The sequence below is a fragment of the Lissotriton vulgaris genome, chromosome 10, assembly GCF_964263255.1.
Source record: "Lissotriton vulgaris chromosome 10, aLisVul1.2, whole genome shotgun sequence".
NCBI classification, from domain to species: Eukaryota; Metazoa; Chordata; class Amphibia; order Caudata; family Salamandridae; genus Lissotriton; species Lissotriton vulgaris.
The window spans coordinates 778,858,989-778,871,490 of record NC_141698.1 but is presented as its reverse complement, the minus strand read 5'-3'; the positions used below and the strand labels follow the sequence as shown (position 1 = coordinate 778,871,490).

General features: G+C 43.7%; 1 protein-coding gene across 1 annotated transcript in view; it reads right to left on the bottom strand.

The window, feature by feature from the left end:
* Positions 1-12,148, bottom strand: part of SNX10 (sorting nexin 10) — a 314,131-nt gene extending 301,983 nt beyond the window's left edge. Inside the window, exon 1 of the mRNA XM_086941694.1 lies at positions 12,035-12,148. The gene's annotated coding sequence lies outside the window, so the exon portion shown is untranslated. The remainder of the gene's footprint in view (positions 1-12,034) is intronic.
* Between the last annotated feature and the right edge of the window lie 354 nt (positions 12,149-12,502).

Below are 12,502 nucleotides of genomic sequence, written 5' to 3'. Positions count from 1 at the left end.
AGCATGAGGCAGGAAGTTCAGACGGTTGTCAAACAGTACACCCAAGTTCCTGACCTTGTCGACCGGGTCTGGAGGCTGGCCCATAGACGACGGCCACCATAAGGGGGACCAGTCTGGGGAAAGATTGAAAAATCAGAGGTTGTAATTTTCGGCAGAGTTCAATTTCAGGCAATTATGACCCATCCAACTGCCTATTGCCTGCATACCTTGGTTAAGCATGTTCGCTTTTTGTGGCCCATCGTTCTTAACAGCTAGGATCAATTGGGTGTCATCTGCGTAGGACGTTAGGCTCATCCCAAATGCCCTGATGACTTTGGCAAGGTCCGACACATAAATGTTAAAAAGTGTCGGACTAAGGGATGAGCCCTGAGGAACTCCACATGGTAAAGACAGTGGGGAAGACTCGAAAGGTCCCACAGTGACAACCTGGGTCCTATTAGCCAGGAAAGAGGCAATCAGATTTTTTGCGTTGCCTCGGAGACCTATGCTCTCGACACGGTCGACCAAGATGGTATGGTCGACCGTGTCGAAGGCCGCCGATAGGTCCAGTAGGATCAGGATGGCAGAGCCCCCTGCATCCCGGATAGATCTGATATCATCGGCCGCCTTGACCAGAGCGGTCTCTGTTCCGTGGCATCGGCGGAAACCAAACTGCGATTCGTCAAGCATTTTGTTCTCCTCGATAAAGAGGGAGAGTTGGGTGTTCATGATTTTTTCCACCACTTTCGCTAAAAATGGCAGACTGGCAATGGGCCGGTAACTTTTAGGTTCCTCTTTATCGAGGGAAGGTTTCTTCAGAAGCGGTTTTATGAGTGTTTTCTTTAGGGTGTCCGGGTAGATGCCTGTAGAAAACATGGAGTTACAGATCTCGGTTATGGATGGGAGAACTGTGTCCATTATAGGCCGCAGAACCTTCAGGGGACACGGGTCCAAGGCTGACCCAGATTTAATAGAGGATATGATGTTGAATACCTGAAGGCAGGTCACCTCTCTAAACTGCTGAAAAATTGGTCCTTCAGGTTGGGTACAGGCCTCATGGGGGCTGATTGCGGTATTGGCAAAGTTTCGATAAATGTCATCCACTTTGCTGAAAAAAAAACTAGACAATGCGTCACAGAGGGTTTGGGAAGGGGGGGGTGTGAGATCCACAGAAGAGCCAGCTAACTGTCTGGTAGTCTCAAATAGACATTTATTTGAGTTCTGTGCATTTTCTATTCTGAAACAATAATATCTTTTCTTAGCGTCTATAATAAGATTTTTGTATATTGTTACCGACTCTTTGTAGAGAGATTTGGACTCCTGGGAATAATCCTTACGCCAGTGTCTCTCTCTGTTCCGGCACTGTTGTTTTTGTGTGCGTAGTTCATCCGTGTACCATGGGGCCGAGGGGGTCACTCTATTGCGTGACCGCTGTTTGACTTGAACCAGATCTCTGGCTGCTGAACTGACCCAGTGGTAAAATTGAGAGGTGGCGGTATTAGGGTCAGTGGATAACAAAGGAGTTGTATCTGTGAGCAGATTTTTTAAGCTGCCTTCATCTATGTTATCCCAAGCCAAATATGTTTGGTGAGGGTTACCATTAGAGTTATTAATCGGGAGATCATAAATTTGTAGCGTTGAGAGAATAAGATGGTGGTCAGACCATGTTAGAGGCAGTATTTTTGTAACTTGAAAGCCGGTGGCATTTGAAAAAATGCCATCTAACATATGACCTCCTTCATGCGTGGGGGCATGAACCAGAGTGGCCAAGCCAAAGGTAGATAAGTCTGCTAATAGAGAGGCTGTGTCGGGATTATCAAGGACATCAAAATGAAAGTTAAAATCGCCTAGAATGGTAAAAGGGGTATCTAATGCAGATGCTTCCAAGAATGACCTGAAGGCGCCAATGAAGTCACCTCTAGGCCCTGGGGGACGGTAAAGAAGAATCTCTTTAAAAGTATAAGATGGGGACATTTTAATAGAAAACTCAATGGCTTCACATGAGGTCTGTACAATAGTGGTAAACCTTAACGTGTAGGTGTCACGGGCGATAATGGCGATGCCACCTCCCTTTTTCTTGGTTTGTCTATCTAATCTGTGGGTGGTATACCCCATCGGGACTGCTATGACCAAATCCGGGTCGGATGCTGGGCCCATCCATGTTTCAGTCATGAACAGGAGATCTATTTTGTGGTCATGGATCAACTCATGAATGTCTTGGCTATGCTTGCCAAGCGAGCGGACATTTGTGAGTGCTATCGTGTATGTTTCCGTAGTACGCAATTTACTTTGCGGGGGTTTATGGATAGCGGGGATCCTGGTATGACATCCCGAGCAGTAAGTTACAGGGCTAGTGAGCAGGGAGATCGGATGGGAGATATAACAGGTTTCACTAGTCATGGGTTGTAAACGCATAAGCTGGGCGGCCGAGTAATGAATACGAGAATGCTGGTCAAGTGGGCCAGGGGGGGTGGCCCTAGGCCCGGGCCAGGCGCGGACGGGCGCAGACGGGCTTGCCTTAGGCGCGCCTTCGGCCTTTATTGGCCTTTATTGGCCAATTCTTATGCCTACAGTTTAAATGAGCATACCGACCGGTTTTCCTTTACCAGCATGACCCTTGGACTCTATGAACTTGTGTAATCTTTATACCGGATGTATTCATTAGTTGATAGGTTTCTATTTTAACTTTTTTCTTCTTGTTCCTTTGTCCCCATTAGATCACAATAATTGTTCTGTAGCCCTGGAAATTAAGGACTCCAGTACAAGTATTGATTATTCCAATTTTAGCCAACTATTGCCTATAGGTAGGTCTACAAATAGTTGATTTAATTCTTTCTTTTTTCCATATCAAATATGGGAGTTTTACTCAGTTTTTCGTTTTTCTTTTCCGCTGCCCTCCCCCCTTCCCCCTGTCACACTATGACAGAGTTTTCTGTCTCGCAATTGCGGTTTTGGAGGTTGCGTGCTTGATGCACCTCTTAATCGGAGGAATTCTTCATGATAATACAGGTCAATTTTCTTTTTCACCAAAAAATCATCTGGGTTCATTTTGATTAATATCCATTACACTTTTTTCTTACTTCACTAATGCACTTGTTGGTGGTATATTCCTCTTATCTCTTCCCTTTCTGACACTCATTTATTCTTTGGGTGTATCACATTTTCAGCTGTTCACTTTGGGCCATACGACTGACTCCTTTATCTTGCTTTTGTTTGTGAACAATATCAGTTTTCTGAAACCTATGTACATATTTTATTACAGATATTTTATTGATACCCAGTGGACGCTCTCATGTCTGATGTTGTCCTATTGATGACCCTTTAATTAACCACAGGTCAAAACGACGTTGACGCTAACACGTGGCTCTAAATAAAGAGGATACATTTTTTGTTGTGTGTCTCAGGTTTGTTTTGAAACATGTTTTTGTAGCTTCCCTCAGCCACGTCCTATTTGTTTACACACGTCATTATTTATAATTGTAACACTGTTTGTGTAACCTTGTAAGCACCATTATTGCTTTATGTACGACTCTTTGATCATAAATTTTACAAATCTCAAGTGATTATCTGTGCATGGGTTTTGGGTGTTTTACCAGTTGGTTAGTACTGTCTTTTGTCCTTTTTTCCCTTTTCCTTTTCAACTAAACGTATCAGGATTTAGTTCCTTATTTAAGTTTCAAATCCTTTCTCACTTTTAATGCTGCACTTGAACCACTGTTTGGATTCCGGTAGAGTGCAGTGCTTCAGAGTGGAGTGGTGCAGAGTGAAGTGGCCTAAACTGAAGTGGTGTTGAGTGCAGAGTCAGAACGCAGTGGTGCACAGTAGATTTGAATGCACAGCAAATGTGACTAAATGAGAACAAAATATAAAGGCCTGTTTACAGAAAGCGAGTTTGTGGAAGAATACAGGAATCATGTTTTAGGCAACAGGAGGGACGAATTGAACCTGCAGAGCTTAAAGCAAATGAAAAACAGCAAATTGAAAGCCAAAAAATTGGAGTTACAAAGCCAATGGTAATTAACAGGCGGAATGCATTCCTAGGTCAACTTTCAGAAATTTCCCCAAGATGTGTTTATCAAACGCAGCTGCGGTGTCTGGTAGGCTGCGACCTAAAAAACATGACCAGCCACAGCGCTTATAAAATGTCACTTGTCTTAGCGAATAAAGCTTTGCCACTAAGTATTAACCAAGTCAATTTCCACTGCATGCCAACCAAACAGAACTTTTGGACTCCTACATAAGTATGACGAACATGACACAATGTCCAGTTAAAACACACAAAGATTGCTTCGTCATTACCAGGGGGCACTGGATTTATGAGATGCAGAGGCTGTGGCATTTTCCCAGCTTTCCAAATACTTCATCTCTTACATACTTTCAGATTTTAACAAAAAATAGTTTCTAACTCAAATCGATCCAAGGTTATTTAAACGTGTTGCCTTGCAGTGGAGGGGCCATTCTAAAGGTGAACTGGTCACCTTTAATTTGCTAAGCGCTGTATTCAGGTGTTCATATGATACCGAGTCGAAACCTTTGCCAGGGGAGTGTTCTTACATGTGTAACAAAAATCCAAAATAATAAACTCACAAAATGTGCTACATTATGCCACATAATTTATGTTTTCTTGCCACATAATTGAGTTAACCACACCACATAATGTATTCCTCCTCTTCTGGATAATTCGAGTGGCCTTGGTCTGTCCCAGAGATAAAATGTATAAACAATAACTTTTTGGAAATATTGAAAATCTTTTTACAAAATTAAGGTGAAGTGACATATGTGCAGCCACACTTTTAGAAAGCCAGAATTTTCTATTTCATATGTTTCCAGCTTTCAACCACCTTTATTCGAAAACCAGCATTTTACTAGGGGGGGGGGGGGGACAGTGAGCACAACAAACACACTGATGCATTTACATATACACAAACACATTGACAGAAGCGCACAAAGACAGCCATGCACACACAGCATTCAAGACTTTTTTTTTCTCCTAATACTTTGCATGTCGTCCCAATTTCTTACCGTCTCACCTCCGCCTGGATTTTCAGCCTGCGCATGACAAGGCAGGGTCCCACCAATGGGTTTGGCCATGCGCTGTCAATCACAGTGTCACGCAGGGCCTCCAACCCGCTTGGCTCTGATGCCTTCTCAGCACAGAGCTACAGCACAGAGCTACAGTGATGCCCAGATCTCCAAGTGGTGGCAGCTTCATTTTCAGCAAAACCCATATTTTCCGCTGCTCTTGCTAAAAGTTCATGAGTACTAGGACTCTCCTTGGCCAAGGAGAAGTACAGGTACTCTAGGAGGAAAAAAATTAAGAAGTGTGGGTACTCAGTGCTTTACAATGGCCGGTACTCAACTGTACTGTGTCAGATGGATCTCCTAATGAAACACAGAGTCCTCTTGGAATGAATATCCGATAAGGCAATCTCGAAGATCTACAGAACCATATTAAACAATATAATATTACAGTTGATAAATTTAAGATCAACATTGGTAGGGGACTTCAGTGACCAGAGTGGGATGAGGCCCTGCAGTGCCCAAATAGGTGGCCGTATGGGCAGGATTTAGACTATTGCAGATTCAGATATCCCATAGGTTGTACTATTCATATACACGGCTACATTTGGCAGACTACAACTAGAGGTTGCTGGTTGGGGGGATATTTCTGTTACACAGTAGGGGCATGCCCTAGATTATTCCATTTTGGGGATAAAAAGAGTAGCATATTCGGTAGGATTACTTAGACTGTTGAACACACAAAGCTCCTGGGTACCTGGATTGAGTGCAACCTACGCAACCCAGATTATGAAAAACTGTTCTGTGACATAGGTCTGGTGGTGACCGGACAAGATGTGACAAGAAAGTGAGGAGGGAGAACCTTCCAAAGGTGGTTATATGAGAGGCCCACATGGATTTGTGTATGGCAGCAGAGAAGTTAGTCTATAAAGCGGAAGGATGTCACAAATAGTATGAGAAAGTCAGCAGACCTTTATTACAGTTCTGTGGCAAGTCATACTGGGAGTTGGGTCAGGGAGACCTTTGGAGATGCCGTTTACCACCCCACTGATCCCACCTACATACACTTTAAGCAATAAAAGCAGTGCTCCTTGGCTCGGTTGATATCTAAGGGAGGTCTGGATGGCTACTGTGGCAAGAGGTCAATTTAGGCCAAATGTTCTGGAGAAATAATGGTGAATGAAGTTGAACCCTTTCTTAACCCCTTGCGTGCTTGTGACGGAACAGTTCAGTCACGGCCCGCTCGCCGCCCCTGCGCGGCACGAATTCTTCGCCTGCGCTGAGCGTTCTATTGAGCGGGCGGGGCCATGACGGAACCGTTCCGTCACAAGCACAGCCCACACGAGGCTCGTGACGGAGCGATTCCGTCACGAGTACGGGAGCGCCGCGTGGGCCCCACCTCCCCCTTAGCACTGCGGCGGAATAGCCACCGCAGCTAAGGGGTTAAAGGGAGATGTACAACAGTATTCATCTGGGCTTGTTTGTTATAATGAAACTCAATAAAACTGTTTTAAAAACAATAAGCAGAACAGTAAGAACAACGAAGCTCTCAAGGTGGAAAAAGACTGTTAACAGCCAATTCAAGAGATTATTAGTATAGGTTATCTTTTGTTGGGGGGAGTTCAACTTGCTCCGTGGTTATACCTTGAAAACTGGGTAATCGAGATCCATAGTGTCTCACATAATGATCAGTCCAAGAGATAAGCAGGTTTTGAGTCAAAGACAAATTAAAGGTTATAGCCTGGAACAGATAAAGGGCATGACCCTTGATGTGCCAGTAGGCCAGCAAAACAGATACATACTCAGCAACTGTCTCACTGAGTGTTAAATGCAAGAACAACAATTGATGGACAGAATGCGTAACAAAGTCATACATTCACCCCAGTACAAAGATCTGGGCCTAAATCCATCAATTTTTTGCCGATTCCAGTTTGAACCCAACGATATGCAAATCAGTCTTGACCCTGTGTCCAATGGGAACTGTCCAGCTTGAACTGCCAAGCCAGGTCCTCCCTGGACTGGAAACAAGCATCCAAGGACCGGTTTCAGGGTTTCACCCCTCATCAGGCAGAACAGCTTAACTCCAGTGGCATGGAGAGCACGGGACCCACATCTGGGCATACCCATCCCACTCAGGGTGACAAATGCAAAAACAATTGATGGACAGAATGCAGAACAAGGTCATGCATCACCTCAGTACAGAGATCTGAGACTAAATCCTTAGTTTTTTTGCTCACCATGCCATTCCAGTTTGAACTCAGCCATATGCAAATCAGTCTTGACCCTGTGCCTAATGGGAACAGTCCAGCCCGAACTGCCAGGCCATGTCCTCCAAGGACTGGAAACAAGCATCCTAGGACCCATTTTGGGGTTTCATCCCTCATCAGCCAGGATAGCTTGACTCCTTGCTTGGCAGTTCGGGCTGGACTGTTCCCAAGAGGTACAGGGACTGATTTGCATATGGCCAGGTCTAAACAGGGGTGGCACGGTGAGCAAAAGAATGATGGGATTTAACCCAGATCTCTTGACTGGAGGTGAATGTTTTGATTTGTTCTGCATTCGTCCATTAATTGTGTGTCTTTTGCTTTCTCTCACTGAGTGTTAAACATATAAAAAGCTAGACCATGCCTTTAGATAAGAGTATTGAATGGGAGTCTTTACGCTTCTTCCAACTAACGAGGTGATGAGTCAAAAACACAAGTGACACTGATGAGGGCAAAGTGATAATTAATCAATGAATGCACTTTGACGGTGAGAACATTTGGCAATATAGCATTTCCTAGAACTCTGTGAGCTGGAGTATTATTTTCCGAATGTCACAGTAATTTTAGTTTGCAACAGACCACAGAGTTTAAGTGGACACCTGCTGCCTGGAAATTAACTCGGTATTCTTTGGCACAGGAATTAGGGCTTGCCGATAATTCCCCCCAAACACAAGTTGCGCTGAGTACTTTAAAACATATTACTAAGAAGAATCAGCTTTGTAGACTGGTAGTAAAGCTCTTAATCAGTGGAAAGATTGCACTTTCTAAACAGAACTGGATAGTTTAGAACAAGGCGAGGACTAAATAAGTAGTTCTCCTTACATCTCCCCGTACATTTTCTTTATGTGATCAGTTATGCTCCAATGATTGAGTAACCAGTTTTGAGAAAATGATCATCATTGATGTAAATGTATGTAAATGTAATTTGCACTTGTATAGCGCCTATCACCCAGGGGTCTCTAAGCGCTGTACGAATACCGCTGTGGAACCTTTCCTGGCCTGTTCCTGTGAGGTGTCCACTCCTGGGCACCCCCACGGTGAAGCCAGGCATCCTAGCGTTGTTAGGGCCGGTGTGGAGATAAAGCAACCTATTGCCAGAGTTGCAGAGTGGAACCCATGATTAGAGTAAGCACCGAGGTGAGAATTATCGGGTCCGAGGACATTGGGCCCAAGTCCCTGCCACGACGGGGATTGTACCCTGGTCCCGGGCCAGACCTCTGCCTCAGGGTCTGCCGCTCTAATCGGTGAGCCACACTTCTCCACTAGTAGTGCCTAGTTTGGTGCATGCCTGAACGCTTAGTAACTCCATACCCAGGCATCACTCTAGTTGATTTGAAGGGTGTGCCACTGACTCAATTACTTTGTCCTTAGAAGTTCCATGGAGGATTACCACAAGGGTCAAACATCGACAACTATACCATAGGACGGAATCTCTGAAGGCTTACTGAGGAGTCCATGGGGCAGCTAGTTTATCTTATTAAAGTTTAAACTGTATTCCAATTTGATTCAACCATGGTTTCCTCTCCTCATACACCAATCATCACACAATTAAAATTGTAATCCACCAGCAACTTTTTTTAAGTCACACACGCTATATTTAGATTGTGACTATCGCATTACATCAGAAACATTGTTTTCGTTATTTGTTTGTTCTCCATATTAAATTCTGTTTGTGTCTGTAGGATTATAAGCATTGAATTGTATGGTACGTCGCCTTCATAATGTTTTGTTCACAGGATAGTAGTACCTTTCATGATAATAGTCATTGGCACCTACTTGTTAACAAATCTAATCCTTGGGAACCATTCATCCTTGTGCTTTCAGTAGCAGTGAGTGACATGGTGTACCAAACCTTACTCCACAGCAAAAACACACGTCATTAGAAACTTCACATCGAAGCCTGAGGCATGTGAACAGCGATATCAGGGGTGTGCCCCAAAAAAGCAGCTCTGAGGAGCAGACTCACTCCTCAACTTGTGGCACGTTATTTCATACTACCGATAGTTATATCAAAGCAGGAAGCCTGTAAGAATGCAGCAAAGCAACAGGTGTAACAAACAAGTTTACCAAATTTCATAGTGCTGGCACAGACAAAAGGCTCAGAAGGAAAGAGTGTGCCAATGCGAGTCTTATGACACTCAGGTGCCCTAATGTTGACACTGGTTGTGTGTACAGGAAAGGAGGACCAAGAAGTATCTATCCACTACTCCAGGCAGCTGCAGCACATCCTGAGCTATGTGATAATGTCAAAGCAGACAACATCGGAATAAAGCTGCTGTTCAAGACTACGCTAGGCATGCATCAAGCCCACACCTTCCAACATGAGCAAATGTGCACTGTGTAATCCTTCAGAAAAGAAGTCAGAGCCAAGAACAGATTGGTTATGGCACATCCTTGCATGCATACTGTAGGGGCCACCATGGCAGATAGGACCCTAGCCCCCCTTCCCAGAAGCTGAAACTCATGAAGAGCAGATGGTGCCCCACCCTTAGAGGTTAGTGTAAGCCCCATGCCTGCCTCTCCACCATTCAAGACTTAAACAGAGTCCATGAGTTCCTGGAACCGACCACCAACAGGAGGCTAAAAGAGGTTGGCACCTACTCTGACATAATAGCCCCAAAAGAAAATTTAGAGGAATAACAATGGGCAGAATAAAGAGCAGACAAATGTATAAAGCCATCCCCTACTGCTCCACCCTTCTCCATCCTGAAGACATTAGGGGTACCTTGAGAAGGATATGTTCTGCAGAAATCCCTGCAACTCTTCCAAGGCAAGTGAGAACCAGAAATGGTCCTCTATCAAACACCAAGAGAGGATTAAACCTCTCCAGTTCATAACCCTCATCGAGCTCTCATGAAAACATGCATGCAGACCAATGGAACTATCACCACTGACTTGCAAGTTCTGTAACAATTTCAGTTGAAATCACTTGTAGAGGTAGGACAGGCAAGTGATCTGGGAATGGGACACGGGAAAAGGTTGAAAAATAGGAACAAAATCCTGAAGACAAAGCAACAAGAGCCACTGCTACCATAACTGTCTGGGTGAACGTCAAGAAGGGACAGCAATTTGGGTTACCATCTGTTATGCAGGGGCCGGTCCTCAGAGGCAGTGGCCATCCCCTCTTGTGTTACCTATGTGCAAGGTCTGTGTCCAATGTCCTTCATGTGATTGTTTTTGTTTTTTGTTTGTTGTTATTGTTTTATAGAGTGCGAACTTGACCCTAGGGTATCAGAGCGCTTTACAAGGGAAATATAGCAGTGTACAATAGGCAAGGAATGACAATAGTTAAGATCTGATAAGCTTACCTAAACCAAACATTTATGCTTAACCCTTCTCTACTGTCATCATTGCACAGTGCAGCCACTCAACAATATGCACCTTACAATATAAATATAGATAAAGGAGGCTCTGAAAAGAAGAAAAAAAAAGAAGAAAAAAAAAGCCAACCAACAAAGATAAAAGTTGCCAATAAAAGTGAAAGAGCTCACTAAAAACATCAGTCTGTCACTTAAATCTCCATATAGAGGAAGCTGTCACATTAGCACACTGTTCTCTAATTTCTGGCTCACAGGAGCTACTTTTTAATAACCTTGGGTAATTGAGGGGCAATGGAATATGAACACTAACTGCAAGTTGTCGTGTTCTACTTGTCCAATTCTTCTTATGTCCTTCCACAATAGTTCTCTCCCGCTACGTAGGCTGGCTGTAGGCAAAACAAAAAGCACCAGCATCTCTGGGTAGATTTGGCTGTTGGGCATGTGCACTTCATAAAAGCTTAATGAGCATGTCGGACACAACAATAGCCTGTTTAACAGCAGCAGTGCTGTAACTGTGCAAAGACTGTGGTGCGTCAGTGATTCAGTATAACATGTGAACAGCTTTTTGGTTTATTTGGTTTATTTTAAGAAGCCATCAAGTTATTACACAATAAACTCCAAACACAACAATGAATTATTAAATACTTAAAGAATTAATATTAATCATTTCGATCCAAGTTAGCGCCACATTAATGTAGGTCTCAAACTAAGTTAATTAATCACGTAGTCTAATATTTGAGTATTTCTCGGACTCTTAACACTATTTAAAAGGAGAATTAGTCACAGGAATCTTCTTTTATTTAACACAGGTGCCGTGAGACTGTCCCGATCACTTGTCGGTGGACCTACTACTGAAGGAGGTGGGTCGTTTGGCAGCTGAACTCTTTGCCATACTTTAACACATCTCTACTTCAACACACATATCAACCCAGATAATTGAAACATGGAGAATAATGAAAGCATATACAGTACATCACTCCGAATAACTGATAACCAGCTCATCTAAACCTCCTCCGTTCACTGGCGTAGAGTACATCAAACAAGCAGAATAGTATAATACTGGCTAACAACGACAACATAATGGTCGGAGAATATGCAATAACCCAGAATATTTTTCGCCGAATATGTTTGAATGAATGAAGAAATGCTGGTCTAGCGCGGTTGCGAATCACGTCTACGGTTGAAATATGAATTATTCTGACCCATCGGAGGCTTTTTTGTTATAAAAGTGTTATTAATTTTCCAGATTGCAAACATGTGACAGGATACAAATAACACAACAAACTTAGCGGCTGTATATCATTAGTCACATCGGAAGCGGCTGAAACTGCAAAGGCTTTAAACGAAGGGTCTTCAAATAGCTGCCTTAAACAGCGTTGTGAACCACTGACACACGTGTAGAGAAAGCAACATGTTTAATACATTCTACATTTTCAAAAACGAGGGGCTTACCTCCGACTTCCACGCGGAGGATCCTAAGAAACCGAATCCAATTACTGCCTTCCTCCCCGACTCCAATTTTAAGAAGCGAAAGCGATCGGAAAACTAGTGTAGTGATTGACACATAGAAGGGCGGTCCTAAAGAGAGTGCGTGAAATACTGCCCCGCCTAAATCTTGCCATTGGTTACAATAAAATGATGACACACCCCCAGCAAAAAGGCGCCTCCAACCGGAAGAGTACGAATTGTCCCTCCGGAAGTCTCCGCAAGATCTAAATGTTCCAGAAAATACTGCCCTTTGTGCTCCGGAAGAGGTTGAACAGCACATACGAGCCGCTAAAGCAGGCGAAACTCTCTGTTGCTGAACAGCACATACGAGCCGCTAAAGCAGGCGAAACTCTCTGTTGCTGAATATTTAAGCTTCGTGTGGTCTGTGCTGACGCTTGAGATTAACGCCTAGATGTATCAAGCCTTTTGCGA